Below are 13311 nucleotides of genomic sequence, written 5' to 3'. Positions count from 1 at the left end.
AACAGGCACATGGTGAGAAGTCATATTTGGATGACAATATGAGGTGGCGAGAGAGAGGCAGGTCCATGAGTCATTTTAAAATAGATTTGTGAAAATTCTTATAGGGATAGGAGTATCTATTTTTTCTACAGTAAACATTGGTCACTGATTTCATGACAATTTGCCTCTAGCTTTAGCATCAGTTCATGGTAATATTGCCATTCCCAAGTACTTTTACCTATTTAGTTTGCATCAAAGTTTACTATCTGAAGCAAAGAAATGGATGGAGATATAATAATATAAGGGGGAAGGTGATGGATATGTTACATATATCAAAACACACACACACACTTAGCACATATTCTATAAAAATAGTTTAACATGGGCTAAGTATACGGCTCAGTTGGTAGACCACTTGCCTAGCATGTACAAATCCCTGGGTCTGAGATCCACTGTTGAACAAACTGGGCATGGTAGCAGATAGCACATGGTTATAATTCAACTCTTGGGAGAAGGAGACACGAAGATCAGAAGTTCAAGAACATCCTCGCCTATACAGTGAATTTAAGGCCAACCTATACCTTGTCTTAAAAAAATATAACAATAATTAATTTTAAATGGTTTAAAACCCTACAACCAAATGTGTACAGCTTCAGGTATATTCTCAGTGCGATGTGTTTGATTGATTATAGAATCATCTGAAAACAAGGCAATGAGAACAAGCTTGGGCTTGTTGTGATTGGGACCTTAAAGTGCATTCTAGTTTAGACAAATCTCTGAAAGAGTGGGAAACTAATGGGCAACATCAGAAATGTCTGTTTAAAGGTTAAGAAACAAAAGATTATTCCTCCATTGGTCACGGTTATTCAAGTTTCTTATATCATGTTAACCGAAAGCCAGGAACATAATTCTCGTAGCATGAAATCCAACATTGTGGAAAAATAATATACATCAGGACATGTCTTGGGAAAAGAGGAACATCTGCAAGCTGTCAAGACAGAAACTGCCTTATGGCTGGAGGTGCCTAAGAGGGTTATTCTAGTGAAGACCACTCCAGATGATGTTGGCAAAAGCCCAGGTGGAGATGTTGAACTGAGAGACATCTTTTGGTGTCAGAGGTAGCCGTGCATCTTCTGCAAAGCCCTGTGGTTTGTTCTCTTGGCAGCATTCTCTCTCTCTCTCTCTCTCTCTCTCTCTCTCTCTCTCTCTCTCTCTCTCTCTCTCTCTCTCTCTCTCTCTCTCTCCTCCCTCCCTCCCTCCCTCCCTCCCTTTCTCTCTCTCTCTCTCTCTCTCTCTCTCTCTCTCTCTCTCTCTCTCTCTCTCTCTCTCTCTCTCTCTCTCCCAAGACAGGATCTTTGTTTTTTCCACCCTGCATAGTCCCTGGAAGCTTTCTGTTTCCCCTGCTTTAAGCAAGTGACAATGCTACTGCTGATAATGACTTCTGTTTGATGAATCTTCTTTTGTGTGAGTGTTCTATCTCGCTATATATGCAGATATACAATGCTAAAGAACACATATTTCCTTAGTAGGTGATGTGAGAGCTTTTTGTGGCAAGAATGCTTTTGCTAAAATGTCACTTAAACAATCCTTATATTTTTGGTTGTGAGTCTAGCCTTTAACAGCCCTACTGGGCCGTGGTGGTGCATGCCTTTAATCCCAACACTCGGGAGGCAGAGGCATGAGGAACTCTGTGAGTTTGAGGCCAGCCTGGTCTATAAGAGCTACTTCCAGGACAGGCAGGGCTGTTACACAAAGAAACCCTGTCTCAAAAAACAAAAACAAAAACAACAAAAAAAACCCGAAACCAATCAACCAAACAAAAACAACAACCACAAAACAAAAAGCAAGCCCACTTAGATATGGAGGGAAACCTCAGGGGCATGGGAGAGCAAACTATGCCCCACTTTAGAAATAAAGAAGGTTCTTTGAATTAGACAATGAAGCAAATGTATGGTGAAGAGTCTCAGGATTGCTGTATGTGGAGGGTGAGGAGAGAGATGGCCTGCTGCCCGCCCCTCCAGAAGGAATTACTTTGGAATATAGTTCTCTGTCCAATGGGAATGCTGAGGTGAACTAGTCCTGTCTCTTGTGCAGTGACAATTCCTGGTGAGGTTTTGAGTTTCAGAGAAAAGTGTATTACTTTAGAGGTAGCTGAAGCATTCTGAGCTGTGCAGACATGAAGGAGAAAAGCTAACGGCTGCTTCAAACCTTCAAGAGGTGCGGTGGCTATTCTTGGTTGCCAACTTGGGGACATCTGTAATTAACTAAAATCCAAAATTTGAAGACATTCCAGTGAGGGACTTTTGCTAATTTCAAGTAGGAAGGTCCACTTCTAATTGGATCTTGAGGAAAGACACACACCTTTAATCTGGGCCGTAACTTCTGGCAGCTTTATAAGGAGATGGAAGAAAGAAGCTTTTGCCCTTTACCTGCTTGTTTTCATCTTGATAGCAAGTTCTTCCTTCTCGGACATTAGAGCCCACTAGTTTGGAATTTCAGAGTATGTTGAAGACCATCTAAGACATCCAGCCTCATGGACTGAACAACTGCCGGATTCTTGAACTTTCCATTCATAGCCAGTCATTGTTGAATTAGTTGGATCGCAGCCTGTAAGTCGTTCTAATACATTTCCTATATTCTATAAGTTCTATCAGTACAGAATCCTGCCTAATATAGGAGGCATTGCAGCTAGTGGTTAAGACTATAGGTTAAACGTTTGTGGTTTTTCTTCCTTCAGCTCTCCTCCATAGCTCTTCCTTGTGTGGTGTCAGATTTATCTGTCTCTCTATGTCTGTGTTTCCCAAACTCTCTTGACTTCCATTCGTGTGTGATCAAAGCAAGTACTGACAGGAAAGTAAGTAAGGGAAGTCAGGACAACAATCTCCTCCTTTCCTGTCTTGTTGTGGTTTGGCCTGTGGCTGACTGTCTCTGTCAGGACCATCTCTCATGCATGCATAGTCCTCATCTGGTTTTAACTATGTCTGTCTTTGTCTTTGTCTTAACTGGTTGGAAGGGGATAATACTTCTTTGGTGGAGTCCCTCAATCTGTTATTCTTATTTTCTTGATTCTATATATACTTTATTTTCAATTTTTAAAAGTCCATATTTTTTTTCCATAGTGCTAGAGATCAAACCCAAATCTTCAAGGAAGCAAGGCAAGTGCCCTGCAACCATATTATTTCCCAGCCTCTAGCCACACTTTTATTGGTATTCTCTGTTCCTACTTTGAATATATCCCTGCCTCCCTATCTAAGGTTCTTCTTATTACTACAACGAACATACTTTAAACTATGTGGCTAATAAATTGCAGAAACTTATTCTCACATGAGTCCAGCAAAGCCGAGATACAGATGTTGGAAAATTCAGCCAAGTAGTGGTGATGCACACCTTTAACCCCAGCACTCAGGAGTCAGAGGCAGGCGGATCTCTGTGATTTTTTGAGGCCAGCCTGGTCTACAAAGTGATTTTCGGGACAGGAAGGACTGTTACACACACACACACACAAACCTGTCTCGAAAAAAAAAATAGATGCTGGTAAATTTAATGACTAAAAGTACCTTCTTGCTGTGTCCTTGAGTGGTAGAAGAGGAAAGGATGTTATTCATTTGTTTATAAGGGCCCTCATGTCATTTTACAGCCATGCTTTCATGAACTAGTGATCAGCACCCAAAGCATTCATGTTGCATTACTGCTATTTTGGGGTTTAGAGTTTTGACACATAAATTGGGGGTGAGTTGCCTAGGTGTTCAGTCCATTGCAGTACCAGAGTGTTTCAATGTGTGACCATGAAAACTTGACTTGTTTTGTAATTCTGTGTTTTAATTTTTTAAAATAAAACTGACAATGAGATTATTGGGCGATTGATTACTTCAGAATGAAATAAGTTGACAGACCTAATGTGCTCTGCATATAACAAACATTAGATCCCCTTGTGAATACAGTTTCTCATGGAATCATTAAAACAAATGAACAGTGTAGGTATGATGGAGTTTAGGGAACAGATCTATCTGGAAGCTACATCTATTTACATTGTTCTGTAAAGTGAGGGTTCCCACATAGCTTCAAGGGAGAGAACAAAATGGTAAGATTAAGAGCAAACAAAAACATGATGAAGCACTGGAGTGATGATGGAGTGTTGTCTGCTTTCGTGTCTGAAGAGACTAATCTCTCAGAAGGGACGTGAGACACTGAAATGTTGATCCAGTGCCATGCCAATCATGCCGTGGAATATGGTGTTTCAGGTTTTTTCTCAAAGAATGCTTGCCATTCTCATCTATCTGTCTATGTATGCATCTATCCGAAGCCTTCAAGCTTTAGTTCTAGAAATGACGATTTTCATCTTCCTCATTGCTTGGAAAGATGTGAAATCCTGCGATTAGCTAAACAATTCTCATTCTTTTCTAAGGCAGGGCTCTTTCCTGAAGGTTGGATAGAGAAAGGGAAACTGGATTACCTCCGTTTCACATTAACCCCCTTTAAGAACCCAACTGCGGTGTGAGGAGAGACAAGCAGACAATGCCAGTGATTAAGTTGGATTTATCTAATCTATCGGGGCAGACTCGCTGGAAACTTGTTTTGAGAGAAATAAATTCTTCTTGGTTTCTACAGCTTAGTAGAGGTGTTATTTTTCAGACTGAAAATAAGATGATGGATACCAGAGAAAGATAACCTGGGACTGTGTCTTTGTCACTAGTCACTCCAGGCTGTGAGAAGACAGCCGGATCAGAAGGAAGCACAGGCAGCGGTAGCGCTGCAGCAGGAGATCGTTCAGAGGTTCGGAAAATAATGTTGATGTAAAGGAAGCACACCAAAGATAAAAAAATTAGGAACTGATTAGATCCAAATTGCAGAAAATGAGCTTATGTGTATGTGCATGTATCTCTATAATCTTCCACATAGAAAAAGAACTCACTTGGGACCATAGTCAGTTAGGTGGCACGGGAGAGATGCTAAGCCTTCAATGATTTTAGTAAGGATGTGGACAGGTCCAACTCACCAAACTCACTGCTTTTACTAGTCCCACCGCGCTTTGTCAGTGTGTAGGGACTCGCACATCAGCACACGTAGGCTGATTGTGACAGGAAACATTCTCCACAGCTCACTGACAACCTCACTTCTAGGGTAAAGATCAGTAAAGACTTCTAGAATTTTTCTTGAGGAACTGTGTAATCAGTTCCTTTTATCATTTCCTTCAACTTCAGGAGCTAAACAATCAGGCATTTCCATTATCAGAGTGGCCACCACCACCATAAAGGATGATCAAGATCAAGAGCCTGGTGGTGGTGGTGCATGCCTTAAATCCCAGCACTCAGGAGGCAGAGGCAGGCAGTTCTCTGTGTGTTCAAGGCCAGCCTGGTCTGCAGAGCAAGTTCCAGGACAGGCTCTAATGCTACGTAGAGAAACCCTGTCTTGATAAACAGACAAAGAAAAGATGATCAAGAACTAACACTTGTGGGAGTCACCACATTAGACAGTTCAATAAAAAACATCCTATTGATTCTTTTGAGGGAGTTCTAGGGCAAAGTTTTGAGTCTGGGAATCCTCAAGGTCTAGGCTTGGCCGTGTATCCCAGTTCACCAGTTAAAAGATGAGCAACGGCGAAAAGCAGAGAAAGGCGGCTCCATCAGTGTGGCTCATTAAGAGTGCACAACTCCAGTACATCAGTACACATGTCATATAGAAGCACATCATTAAGGACAAAGAAACAAAGAGGAACAGATAAAGGTATCCAGTGACCATGCTGAGACCAGATGATAAAGGTATCTGGCAACTTTGTTAAGATCAGGCAATAATCAACTCAGTGAAACCAAGCCCAAGGTCTTAACAGACATGCCAGACCAAGGAATGGGTAGCACTTGCTTATCTGATATCTGGTTGTGTGTCATGAATCAGTAAACTGTGAATTTTCTGACTGTCCCTGCATCATGGGTGTGGCTCTGCTAGACATATACTGCCTGCCTAGCCACCTGTTTACCCATTTTGACCCGACTTTCATTTCCTGATCTGGAGCCATTTTCCTGCTCTTGGAATATGGTTTTGCCTTTCACCTCTCAGCTGAACTCTGTAGGTTCTCTCTCAATCCCTAACTCTAGCAATGCCATCACTACCACCTTTTCAGCTCTGGTGTGGTTTATTATCTTACTAACATACACCCAACCCACCTCCAAATCCTCTTACATTTTGCTGCAGCCACATTGACTTATATTCCTTTTGTAATGCATATACATACATTTAAATATGTAGATATGGTTAATGTGTGCTCTGTGATATGAATTAATATTGGCAATTAGATTTTGAAAGAAAGAAAAATTAGCATGCATCTATGTCAGGTTACCAAGGTTACTACATTATATGACAAGTTGTTGTCCCTAAAACTGCCAAACAGTACAAATTTATTTTTATGGAATAAATTCTGATACTGTGCAAAGACGCTCAGACATGCAAGTACATCTTCAAGTGAATAATGTAAACTTTAGAGAAAGCATTGGAGCAAATGAACAAGAGTCTTGGTCCAAATATTGTCTGATGGCTCACAGTCTTAGTCCTGGTTCTAAAAGGTAGACCAATAAGTCCCTGTTGATGATGGGGAGTGATCTGATTCCCTTAATCTTGGATGGTACAACCTCACCATCCAAGATAATCCCCCTTATTTGTGTGGTTATCTGTTCTACTTTGTTCTACCTTGAACCCAAGGTGACTATGGCTCCTGGACAACTAGTCTCTGTGCTTTCAACCTTGGAGGGGTGTAAGATAAGATAGCATTGTGAGTTCTGTCCTTGGATCGCTACGGGGCTGCTGGTATCTCAAAATCAGAGCAGCATAACTACTTCCAAGAGATGCTCCCAAGATGAGACCTATTAATATTCCTTCACTGAAGAAAGGAGCATTCTTGAGTAGGTTCACAAGAACAGGAGAGCCCCCACGCCCCCTTAGTGGGTATATATGCCTTCCAGTGTTCTCAGAGGGTGGCTTCACGTCACTGGTCTAGCTGCTCGTAAGATGCGTATGCTCTGGAAAGTAGCCCCAGTTAGTCACTGGCTGTCCAAAGTGGACTTGGATGAAATTGTTCCTTTGGGTTTTGTTGGTGTCCCTCTGGGGTGAATACATAGTTGCTCGTGTCTCCCTGAGGAAAATTTACACAGCAGGTAATGATCACCAGTTGTGAAGATGAACTGAGGGATTAACACATTTGTGTGGAGGAGAGAGCTGTGGAACAAAGCAGAAGAACCAGACTTTCATTCTTGTTTTAGCACCTTGTAAGTTCAAGTAGGAGTCAGTCATTTAGCATGACTGGTATACATTATAATGCTTTATAAAGAAAGACCATTAAAATACCTGGGCGTGCCTGTAATCCCAGCAACGGGGAAATCTGAAGCAGGGGTATCTTGAATTTGAGGACAGTCTGTACTAATTAATGAATCCATGCCTCAAAAAAAAGAGATAATTTATTGATTCTTGTGAAAAGAATGCTTTCATTTTTCATATCAAAGCTAGCTAGTCCTCCAAAGGCCAAAATTCCATGAGTCTTCCCCACCTTGTAAAACTCTTATATAAATCATTTACTGTCTCCAACATGGTAAAACTTTTGTTTGCGTAAAGGCTCCTCTGTATCCCAGGAATGTGATGACCCGAAGTGATTGACCCCACTCCTTTTTCTCCATTTCCTTTGCACATATTCCCTTAAAGCTAGCGAGTCTCAGAAGATTGTGAGGTTCGACCCCACCCAACAGGGAAGGGACACAGTCACCACCCAGGCTGCTTGCTGTCTGGTTTGACTCTTGACACACCTTTACTACAAAATGGTTTGTGTGTTTCTTTGACACCAAAAACATACTTTTTTCCGCCATTTTCATTTTATAGATTAGGCCATGGAAGCTTAAACTCTCATAGCCACTAAAGTAGATCTAGAATTCAGAACCATTTATGTTTAAATCTGAAATGTGAATTCTTTACTACTTTTAAAAAACATTTTAATATTCAGAAATCAAGGAAAAATTGAAGAGAGGAGAGCTGACAGTTCAGTCCCGTTTCCATTTAGAGTAATGTGTGGAAGTCATTGGATGGTCTGGTCAGTTCTTAAGAGTTACCCAGGGTCATCTTGTCCTCAACCCTGCGAATCTTAACACTCAAAACTTTGCCTTTTCCACACTTACCTAGAAACTTGTCTTTTCTGTGTCTGCACAAAAGTCCTACACAGTCAAAGCATTCTTTCTCTTGCCACATACTCCCTACATATACATACATTGTAAAATTTACTGAAAAATTGAGCCATGTGTTATGTAGCTAGTCAGATACTAGACAGTTTGAAGGTAGTCAAGGATGGACTCTTCTGTTATAAAACCAGGTCCAGAAGCAGCAGGACTTTGATTCCTGGTTAAAAGAAAGAGGTCTGAGTCCTTTTTCTGGTCCTGGGTGGAGACCTTGTGAACTGCCCAAAAGATCATAGGATTGCTCTCTAGCCAAAGACTTTCTGGTAAGGAACAAAGATATACTATTGTAACTTCCCTTAAGAATTCATCAAAATGGGCCAGACAGGAAAATGCCCTTAGGAAAACCATTCATTCTGGGGACTTCAAGTAATAGTGTAAAGTTTTTTTAAAAAATGCAAGATTGCACAATGGTCTCTCTGGCCGTTGACTGCTGTCACCCAACTCTACCCAACTCTTTGTCACATTTGCATTCGATCAGTGGAGATCACAAGAACTGGTGGATGGAGAAGAAGCCAAAGCAAGAGCTCAGTAAAAGTTGAGAGACAGAGACACAACAAAGAACAAAGGACTTTCATGGGAGCATCAGGTACCAATTTCCAGATTCCCTAGCCTCACACTTTGTGGGAGAACTTTGTCTTTGCCTCAGGCTGTCTATCCCCTTCCCTGGCCACTTCATTTTCACTTTCCGTCTTTTTTTATTTCTTAAAGATTTCTGCCTCTTCCCCGCCACCGTCTCCCATTTCCCTCCCCCTCCCCCATCAAGTCTCCCTCCCTCTTCAGCCTAAAGAGCAATCAGGGTTCCCTGCCCTGTGGGAAGTCCAAGGACCACCCACCTCCATCCAGGTCTAGTAAGGTGAGCATCCAAACTGCCTAGGCTCCCACAAAGCCATTACGTGCAATAGGATCAAAAACCCATTGCCATTGTTCTTGAGTTCTCGATAGTCCTCATTGTCCGCTATGTTCTGTGAGTCCGGTTTTATCCCACGCTTTTTCAAACCTGGGCCAGTTGGCCTTGGTGAGTTCCCGATAGAACATGCCCATTGTCTCCGTGTGTGGGTGCACCCCTCGCGGTCTTTCTTTTTTTTCTTTCTGCACCTAAATCCACCAAAGAACCCAATAGAACAAGTCTTTCCATTTAACAGACAGTATCTTAGAAGACAAAGGGTAGAGATGTCCCGCCCAATCAAGAGGCACTGCCTTGCAGAGCGGGTCCATTTCTGCAAGGATTTAGTGGAGCCTGGGGTCAACATGAATGGCAATTCCAGCATTCCAAGCCTTTCCTAATGGACGGGATCAAGCTGATTTCCTGGAGACTAATTGCACTGGATCTGGATCTCTGTGTCTTCTGCTGTCTCTGGGTTAGGCTGAGGTTTTTGAAACTTAGGGCATTTCTGTGGGCTTCTGGGCTCCTTTAAGGGCATTTGGCACCCTGTAAAAGCTGCCCATTAAAGGAAACAGTAGGAGCGCTTTTCTTTTAATAGTCTGGCCATGGAAAGTGGACCCACTCAGAGTGTTTGGAGGTGGAAGGCTAGAGACCTGGAGACAGTGGACAAGCCTGCTTGGCAAGGCAGAGCAAGATGGCAGAGGGGGTGGGCCAGACCCTTGGAGTCTCATTCCTGGTGGTCAGGAAAGCCCACTGTGGGCCCTGTAAAGAGATAATGGCAGCAGTTAAACCAGTCAGGGGTCTGGCTTGGGGTTGAAATTCCAGATTCTGCTCCTTCAACTTTTGAAGTTTGGCGTTCTGCTTTCCCTCTTTTTCTGAAGTCCTGTTGACTTGAGTGTTTTTAAAGTTTTGAGGGTGAGAAAAAAATGGCCTTGTCACAGAGGAAGGCCAATTGGCTGGAACTCCCCCATCGCTTTCTCCAGCTGGCCTGGCTCTCTTCGGGTTTTAGGTCTCTCTAAAGAACAAAAGAGAGAGGCCTGTCTCTCTTTTCAAAATATTTAAAACCAAATAAATTCAAATTAGGTCTTTTCTTGCTGTCAATGGCGTTCTTCCCTTGTTTTCAAAAAGGAAAGCAGGATGCCATGGGGACATCTTGGCTTGATATTAAGACACGAGCCCAGTTAACTGTTAACTCTTCCCTGCAGAACATGACCAGGTTGTGACATCCCTTAAGCAAGAATGACAAACTCTGGATATATGTACGGCTCTTCTGATTCCCTAAGGTGGAGCAGATATTACTAATGGCCAAAGACTTTACCCCCCTCTGAGCATGGGATGTCTTATAATTCTTCTTAATATAACCACCCCTTCAACCTGAATCACTGCAACTCCAGGCCTGGAATCTATTTCACCTCTTTGTTCTTGTCCCAAATCACCCCGAAGCTCAAAAGACATTGTCTAAGTGATAGAGGCTCAGCCCTGGGCAAGGTCAATCGGGTAAATCATAGGTTTGTTTCCAGATGCCAAATGTTTTCATCTTAGGCTTTCAAGCTTCTTGTGCCTTCCTTTTCTTCCTCCCCATCTGCCACAACACTTCCTTTCCTTTGAAATGTATTACAGCTTCTTGGGAAGGGCTCCCTGCTTTCCAATGTACTTGTTACCATGGAATCCAATATTAGTGATGAAAAGGTCTGTTTAATCCAACTGAGACTCATCAGCCTGGAATTTATATCACTTACAGAGAACTTTTGGGGAGAGGCTTCCATTAAAATGAAAACAAAAGTTATCTAGAAGGAACTGAGATCATGTTGAACCTGATGTAGTGTTGACTGGATAGAGCAGAATAGTGCAAACAGCATAGGTGGGCGAATGGAACTGTTCAGATTGCAGCTGCCTCATTTCCTTGAGTGTCCTTCAATAATTTAATTAAATTTCTTTAAGGATCTGTTTTCTTGTCAGTAAAACTGAGAGAAATAATAAGCCCTCATTTCAAACTGTGAGGATAAAAATCAGTTCCTACATTTAAGATGGCATTTAGCATTGTTTTGAATATGAGGTGTTCCTTAAAGGCTCATGAATTGTGGACTTGGTTGTCAGCCAACAGATGATTGGATCCTGAGGGCTTTAAGAACTGATCAAGGATCAATCTTTTAATGTATTCATGATGGGATGGCCTTATTGAGGAGTACAAGCAGGAAGCAGGACCAACCCCAGGATCCAGGTCATTGATGCTGCGTCCTTGCAAGTTGTATATTGTTTTGGTCCCTTCTCCTATCCCCTTTTTTGCTTCCTAGCTACCATGATGTAAGTTACCCTGATCTGCCACGCCCTTCTTTCTATGATAAATGAACATTAACAATGACCCCTAAGTAACGTTTCTCTTTAATGTTTACATCAGGTGTATTCTCATAGTAACACAAAATCTCACCAACACATTGAAGATATTTTGGCAAATTTTAGACATATGTGAATCCTTGTTATCTCTAAATTTACGGAAGATACTTCATGGAGCAAGAGACTGGGAGAGTCAAGTGGACTTCATCATTTACTCAACAACCAATTGAAAAAGAGGTAAAATTAGGTGTCCAAGGTTGCATAGCAAATATGAAACAACTAGATATTGACTTTGTCTCCTGAATTTCATGGATCATGTCCTTCTTGACCTTAAGTAAGGCATTATAATTTTCAGCTTCTTGGAGGGAAAATGGGGATGAATGAAAGTTAATCTCAATGAAGTATTCTAAGGATTAAGTCAGTCACTACTTGTAACATAGTGCTTGGCCTGTTAGGGTGCATGCTATTACATAGTCATCATCATAATGATTATTTGTTTCTGAATCATTCCCTGTGCCCCATCCTTCACCCAGGCGGTTGGCACTAGACATGAGTGTGTGCAAGCAGCCTCTTGGAAACAGCATATGATATTGTTATCCCAGTAAAAGGAGAGGAATGGATGGCTTTCAGAACTGAGAACTCTGGCTGACCTTTTGGTTACCTCATAAATAATTCCAAGAAATCTCTGTCTAGTTGTCCTGAGGAAACCTGGAGGAGTAGCTCAGGCCTTAAGTATCAGAACTTGCCCCAGATCATCCAGACTCTCCCATTCATGGCTATTCTGCAGAAGCCGACCTTTTTAACAGCTCTGTATAAAGTCTGTGTATAAAGCCTGTTCTCATGTTCAAGAGGGACTAGCTCCAGGAACTCCTGTTTGTAGACAGGGCAGACAGTGGTGGAGATCTCATCAACTGCTGTGTTCTTCTATTTAACAGTCTGTGCCTGGAAGTGACCACTCTTACTTAAAATTTGTTACTCCCTCAAGAGCATGAAGAGATGAATTCCCAGAGATTTATCATCTAAATTTTTCTACTTCTTTAACCTCATCTAGGAGTGATGAAGACCATTGGTTTTCCTTGGTGGTCATTTTCTTCTTAACATTGCATAAATTCTAGGAATGGCAGCTTCATATTCCATTGGGTAATGGCAATGTCATACATACATACATACATTACATCCCAGCTACAATTTCCCTCCTTTCTCTCCTCCCAGTCCCTCACCCCAACCCCTCTGTTTCTAACTCCAACTCTCAATCCACTCCCCCTCCATTTCTGTTTAGAAAAAGGCAGGTCTCCCATGAATATCAACAAGACATGGCATATTAAGTTGCAGGAAGACTAAACACCTGAGCTACTCCTCCATGTATCAAGGCTGGGAAAGGTGACCCATTATGAGGAATAGGGTCCCAAAAGCCCATAAAAGAGTCGGAGACAGCCCCTGTTCATATTCTTAGGTGTTCCATAAGAGGACTGAGCTACAAAATTGTAACATATATGCAGAGTGCCTAGGTCAGTCAGTTCAGTCTTTGCGAGTCCCTATGAGCTCAGGTTAGTTGATTCTGTGAGTTTTCCTGCAGTGTTCTTGACCCTTCTGGATCCTACAATCCTTCTGCAGGATTCCCTGAGCTCTGTTTATTATTTGGCTATGGAAATTCATCTGTTTCCATCAGTTGCTGGATGAAAGCACTCTGATGACAATTGGGCTAGGCACCAATCTATGAGTATAGCAGAATATCATTAGGCGTCATTACATTAACATTTTCCCCCTCCTCACGTTTGGCTCTATCCTAGATCTCTGGGTCATCCAGCCTGTGGGTTCTGGCACTCCAGGCAGTGTCATGGGTGGCTTACTCTCCTGGTTGGCACGGGTTTTAATCTAGACCAATCATTGGTTGGCCACTCCCTC

The sequence above is a fragment of the Chionomys nivalis genome, chromosome 9, assembly GCF_950005125.1.
Source record: "Chionomys nivalis chromosome 9, mChiNiv1.1, whole genome shotgun sequence".
Taxonomy (NCBI): domain Eukaryota; kingdom Metazoa; phylum Chordata; class Mammalia; order Rodentia; family Cricetidae; genus Chionomys; species Chionomys nivalis.
Note: the sequence above shows the minus strand (reverse complement) of the source record.